The sequence below is a fragment of the Passer montanus genome, unplaced genomic scaffold, assembly GCF_014805655.1.
Source record: "Passer montanus isolate IOZ18808 unplaced genomic scaffold, ASM1480565v1 scaffold4, whole genome shotgun sequence".
Lineage (NCBI taxonomy): Eukaryota > Metazoa > Chordata > Aves > Passeriformes > Passeridae > Passer > Passer montanus.
In genome coordinates, this window is record NW_024368818.1 from 783,623 (window position 1) to 790,717 (window position 7,095).

Below are 7,095 nucleotides of genomic sequence, written 5' to 3' on the forward strand. Positions count from 1 at the left end.
GAAAACACATAGGATTTGCTTCAGGGAATTTCTGAGCTATTTCACCCCCACAGCTTTTTGCTTAAAATTCTCAGTACGTGATGACCACCTTTTAGGAAGTCATTTGGATGTACTTTGTTCAAAAGTCCCGGTATGGCCAAAAAGACACAACTTATGAGTGAAGCCAACTGTTAGTGTCACTGAATCTTTAACTTCCAATCACTCAACTTCTTTAACTTGCAATCACACAATATTAATCGTGATCTAATTATTTTAAGGGGAAAAAAAAAGAGAATGCTATTAAGTCTCAATAATTATAAAGGTGAAACTGGAACACAAATCTCATAGTACCTATATGCCTTCTCCACTTTACACTCACCTTGCCACTGCCCACCTTGATCCTAAGGTGGCTGGCCTCTCGTCATATATAAGATTTTATATACACTTGATCCTTTCTCTTTGTTACTCCTAAAAGCAGTTTCACCCACTTGTCAGGTCTGCCTTTATGTAACCATTAGTCATTGACCATTTATGTGTTGTTTATAGCTCTGGGTGCTCAAGTATCATCCCAAGCCCTCTACTGACATCTCAGATCAGTACTTTTCTGCAGTGCATCCAGTAGCTTTCCTTTTGAGACCCGTGCCATGACACCATGTTTACAGTCCTCTACACCACATCATTTTACTAGGGCCCTGCATTCTTCAATGCACAAAAAATAACCACTTGTTAGTCTCAGCTAAATTTAAATTATGGTTAAATCACATAAACCTAAGCAAAAGCAGAACAAATTGTGCAATAGTCACCTGGTTACAGCAGGAAATTGCTGTTCCAGCTAAACAAGCTAAGGCAAAGTCCCAGGCAGGTCAAGGCAAGCCCAGACAAAGCCATAAATCCTGAGGCCTTACAGAGCTCCTGCAGACCCTCTGGGCTGTCACAAACAACAGCAATGTGTGTTACCATGAGTACAGTAAATACTGAGCTACAGGGCTACACAAAGTTTGAGTGCATGGGAGCCTACAAATGCAGTCCATCCTTGAAAAGTTCAATCACACAGTCACAGTGCCTCACAGCCAGAGAAGGGACCATGGGTCAACCAGCCTCCTCTTTGCAGTCACTTCCATCTCCCCTGGAAGTAATTGACTTCTCCTAACCAACAGTGATATCTATCCTGACCCAGCTAACTGGAGAGGCTACTGCTTCCTTCCTACCTTGATGAATGCCAGCCTGCTTTAAAGATTTGCAAGATTCCTTTTGCTGGCTTTTCCATGTATTTTAGCCCAGGCAAGAGCATACAGGGAAATGCTTCTTTCTCTGCCTGGATGAGCAGGACGTGGCTTAATACTGAGACATAAATGGGACTGTAGACCTAGGAGCACTTTAATTGGGTTCTCTTCCCAGTTCTTCAGCAGTTCCTTGCATGACCTTGGGGAAGTCACTGGTAATCTGTTTCTCCTGCTAAAGTGAGGCAGATTTGTCCCTTAAGTCATTACGCCAAAGCAGTTCAACTGCTATAGATAAAATATGCCATTTAAATGCACACTACTATTTTATTATCCACAAAACTCACCTCCAAGCCAATTTTGTCATTTCTGACACAGACCCTTTTAACTTGCACTGAAATGCTGCATCAGGCCTGAATGCCAGATCCCAGTGAACAGTCACCTGAAGCAAGCACCACATGTATGGCTGGATGAGCTGCAAGAAGGAAGCTGCCCTACCTTCCATGATCCATTTTCAACTGCAATTCGATCATACTCTGGAGGTGAGTATTGGGATGCTGTGCTTTTCATCAACATTCTTCTGGGAGAAGCCTAGGGGAAAAAAAAAAAAAAAAGGAAGGAGGGAAAAATCTCATATGAGCTTCATGCTGTAGCTCCTTTATTTTTCTTTGCTTGGTCTTGACCTTGCCAGCTTCAAGTTACCTTCAAAACAGCTCCTGCTGTGCAGCTCCCTATGACACTCTTAGAGCAACTCCTGTGTCTCAGAAACACATGCTGTTTGTGCTCACTTCACTTATTCTTCGTTTTAGACCAGGGTGAATTGGAAGCCAACAAAAATTCAGCTTTGGTTAACTGAAGGTTCAAGGTCATAAACACATACAATTTAACAGACTTCCAGGGAGGATTTCCTTAAACCCTCGGCTGCTCCTATCCTGACTGATCCCAGCTCCCAGTCACATTGTCATTTTTATTTTGCCCTAAAAGAAAAAATGCAGAGTTGCCTATAGTCACAATTACTCCTCACTGCTCCCTATAGTACAAATTGTCAAAAGATGCTTAGGTTATCTAACCACTGGTACTTGAAAAGCTACTCCTCATTAGGCCTGTAAGTGCAAGTGGAGTCTTGGAGTTACCACAGGGAACAAAACAGAACAAAAAAAAAAATTTAAAAAAAAATCACTTTTTTTTTTTAACATGGTTAGCCTCCCTGCCAGGCTAGTGGACACTTATGAACATTGCTATAAACACAGAGATACCACTCCATCCTGTCTTCTGCAAGACAGGCTTTATGTTGCTGATGAGTGTCCTGCAGGTTGCAGGCAATGTTAAATGTTCATGAACTTTCATAAACTCACAGCAACTGCACATGAATTGTTTTGTATCTCAGATTTACACTGATCTTTGCAAAAAGTAAAACATAACTCTTCAGCAATTCTTTACCATTTATGAGAGATTATGTCAACAGGTGATTGTTTCTATTAGTGATTATTCTAGAAGTAGAAATTACTGAGAAGTGTAGCTATTACATAAGTGGTTTGCATTATAGCTGTATAGTATACTGAGTCTAAATCAGAGTTTTCTTAATCAAACTATTACCTAAATGCCCTGATGCTATTTATCTTCTCTCTCTTCACAATAACTCTTCAACTTATCTTCTCTTTTTAGGGTATTTGTCATCTCTAATTGCTCAATTTAACGAGTTTAACCTAGGTGCTCCCATAAGGGTCTAACAACTCAGCACAGACACACTAAAAGCACAAAAAGCACAGACTGCAACTTTCATTCATTTTGCCCCAAACCAAACAATTCCTGAGGGCTGCTCTCAAATGGAAACAGAACCACGTGATTCAGACACTCTCATGTGTTTTTCTTGACTAGAGTTTATACAGTTTGTTTTTTTTCATGGAGTACTTTCACTCCTTTGCTTATGACAGTTAATGAAGCCAGGCTCACAGAGAGATGGTATTTAATGTTACAGCACAGAGGTTACTCAGCCCCTGTAGCCATGTACTCTATGTGCCTGTTCAGCACTGCACATTTCTAGCACTCTCTCTAGTTTATTTCTAAGCACTCCTATTCAAAGGTCTTCTATAATTAGGCCAAATGCAATCAATTCATAGAGCACCATTGTTTTCCCATGTTTCAAAGGAGTTGTTCAGTGCTGTTACTTACTCTGAATTGATTGAGCATGGGGATTACTTTATCTCCAGGGGAAATGATGATCAGCATTTCCCACCCAGTTCCAGAGTTGTCTTTAACAATTTATCTTAATAACATCTTTGTGTTTTGAGTCAGAAGGAAAGAGATCAAAGCAGAGAACAAGGCGGGCATACTCTCAGGATTAAAACTGGCCAGAGGCAATCTGGCAGAACAAGTAAACAGCTCTTGAGCAGTCTGAAGAAAAGCCTCATCTAATGTGAACATTTTTGTGCCCCTGCAAGCTCTTGCCCAGTTAGCCCTGCTGGCTTGGAAGGTCACATCTGCTGCTCATGTTATTTTTTGTCATCATCCCATCCATATTGCCCTTTTTCACCCTTGAACTTCATTTATGAATAACATTACATCAACTCTTTTGGTTCCATGACAAGACAGCAAAGACCTGTATTCCTTAAGGAAATGGGCTGATCTTACAATTACAACATGCTTCACTTTAAAACCCCGAGCCTTGGTGTGCTGAGGAGAACTACTATGTCTGTCTGAGATGTAGGGCTCAGTCTCCTCAGGGTATATTTGGGGCTTAAAGGGTCAGTGTATTTCAGTGTTTCAACAGGATCCCATTTCACTTTGGCAGGAATAGCACACAGAAGATGGAGGAGCCTGTGTTCTATTTGGTACTTGATACATATCACTTGGTACCTTGCCACTCTGATGGGGCTTCTTCCTCTGTATTCTCATCTCTCTGAGAAATGAAATTTCTTTGCTCTAAGTTGGCTCCACATCACATCTTGAACAGAACAACCTAATCAGAAAGAAAATGAGAGAGATTGCACTCCTTGTCTTTCTGCATGGAAGCCTAACACATAACTTCTGCTTCTTTGTTTGACTTTTATACTAAGATAGAATTGATGCAAAGGAGCCATCCAAAGTGTTCATTTTAGCTTCTATAGGAGCTTGATTTTTAAAGCAGACTTTATTCCTACTGAGTTCAGGAGCTACTACAATCTAGTTTAAAAGTGATTTTACTTTTTTTTTTTTTAATCAATGGGCATTAGGCCTATCCTGTGTTCTCATCTTGCTCAAAGCCAGAGGTGGACAGAAGCAGCTCAAATTTAATTGAGAATCAATGCATGCAAATATGAGGTCATGTGTCTGGGAACAGCAGAGACACATTTGCTGTGAAACAAGGAGTCAGATCCTGCTGAAAAGCACCTCTGAAAAGGACACAGGAAGTTCCAGCAGAGCAGGGCCACAGCAGCACCCTGGCATCATCAGCACCACTGCTGTAACAAAAGGAGCACTGCTGCTACCTGTGTAAGAGCACACTGAATACAAAACTCGGTATTTGGTGGTGATGAGGCTGTTGCTGACACACTTGAGCCCAGATCTCAGCTTTAAAGTATTGCAGATGTGGGAAATGCATTTGCAGTTTGTGAGTGGTGTCAGGTTTGCCAGTCCTCTCATCTCTCCTCTCTTGCCCAAGCTTTCTGCACACTGTGGGTGTCTTCCCTGCTGACAGTCATCCTGTGATGCAGCCCTGTACAAGGGAACAGAAGACTCCAGACATCTTTTAAAAGAAAGATGACATTGGGCAGGTGCAGGCGTTCTTCTGTTAAATGTTTGTCTGAAAGGCAGAGACCAATTCAACCAGTCCCTTCATATATGCTGCTAAGAAAAGAAAAAGGAGGAAAGTCAGCCCTAGCCCAAAAGAAATGGGCAATGCTGTCTCCAAAGATGAGTGCCATACCTCAGAGCTCTGCCTTGACACATACCTTGACAGAGATAAGCTAAGCTTAACCCAGGAAGCTTTAAATTATAAACTAATCTTCCTCCTGGGTTTACTAAAGACTGGAATTTGAGGGGTCCTTCATGAAAAGCCTGTTGCAGTGATGGAAGGCATCTCACAGAGCACAGGTGATGGGGTGAGGAATGCAGCCCCATGGCATGTACAGGCCTGGGGTCTGCTCCATCCCAACACTACCTGCCATCATGGCTGAGCCCAGCACTGACTGTAATGCTTCCTTTAGAAAAAAATGGGGGTACAAAACATTTTCATTTTTCTTTTACTGCTTAGGAAAAGCTAACTTCTGACCCTAGAGATTTTATTCTTCACTCACTTCCATCCTTCTTTAATTCATTGGCAAAAATAGGCCAGAAAGGTAGAAAACCAATATAAAAATATTGCCTTCTCCAGACCACTTCTGACAGCTGAGGAAGCAACCAACATCTGGCCATTGCTTTTTAACCAGCTAAACATATATCCATTGTTGGGGTCTATTTTCAACCAGCTAAAAGGCCTGTCAGATTTATCATGATACACAGGGTTCTGCCATTCTTGTCGAATCAAACAGCCACTCTTAGGAGCTACCACCAGGCTGACTAGAGCTTCTACAGAACTAGATAATCAGCCCTAATTATGATTTTCCAGGACAAAGTAGCTTTAATCTCTATGCAAAGCATTTGTCAACCCTATTTAACCCAGGGAGGAAATTGGGCAGACGAAATCAGGGTAATTAGCTCTTCTGGCTCCCCTTGATACCCCGTTCAAGGGAGTAATTACAGAACATAAAAACCATTAGCAAGCTTCTCAAGCCATGCCACTGGCACAAATAGAGAAATTGTTCATGGCCTTCATATGGGTGATTTCACTCCTTCATGGCCACACTCAGACTGTGGGAGGTACATTAACTTTCAGCTACATCACCAAAATTTAAGAAAAAACCTCCAGACACATAAACTTCAAAGTGTACATCTTTCATCATTCCAAAGAGCTGCATTAAGTTTTGCTCTGTAGGTCTTGTACCATAAGGTATCTTTTCTAGACGTTGGACCATTTTCATGGCATTTCCTTGATATCTCAACAACTTGTGTTACTAAACACAAATATCAACACCAAGGAACATTGTCTTACCAGTGTCTATACAATGGGAGGGTGACTTCCTGTCAAAATCAGGGAGTGTATTTCTCTGGTGTAAAGCTGAAACTGAGGTTTCAGTCGCAGTGGGAAGGACAATCTGAAGAATGGACAAGCTCTTTCCAAGCCATGGTTGGGCTGCTCATTTTCTGAAACATAGTTGCTCATAACATTTTCTTGGGAAATACTGTACTTAATAGGTTTTCTTTCTAGTGTGAAAAGCAGCCCTTGGAAAGTCATGTACACTTTTGACTTTTTTCCCCCATGGTATTAAGAGAAAAGAGGAGAAAAGGAGAAAAATCTAAAGCCAGTAAACAGGAGGAAAAAAAATAATGAAAAAGGCTTCTACTTCGAAGAGCAACTAGAAGCAATTTACAGCAAGAGCTTTTGGGTTTTGATTTATTTTTTCATGGAAATCATGTGCTTGGATGTTACAATGCCAAATAGAGACACGATATGGTGTACAGCTGTCATCTTTGTAGTATAAACTAATTTACCTGCAAATTCCCCTTTGTGTGTGTGTGCACATGTGCATATATAAAGTCTCATTCAAGGTTATGCTTTTCCAATCAGTTTTGAGTGTGTTACTTGCCTGAGGAAATACAACGGAAACAAACATCACTCACTCTACAGCACCCCTCCCCTTCACGTTATTAAGGAAAGCAGAACAGCTCTAAAAACCAGAGCCATTACTTCTAATGCAATATGCCAGATACTGGGTGGTTCGGCAGCTCCAGAGGGGATTTTTGGGCTGAATTTCCCCGCTCCCGAGGCGCTGCGCCGCGGGCGGGCCCGGCTCCCTCAGGGCACGGCGGCCGCGGCCCC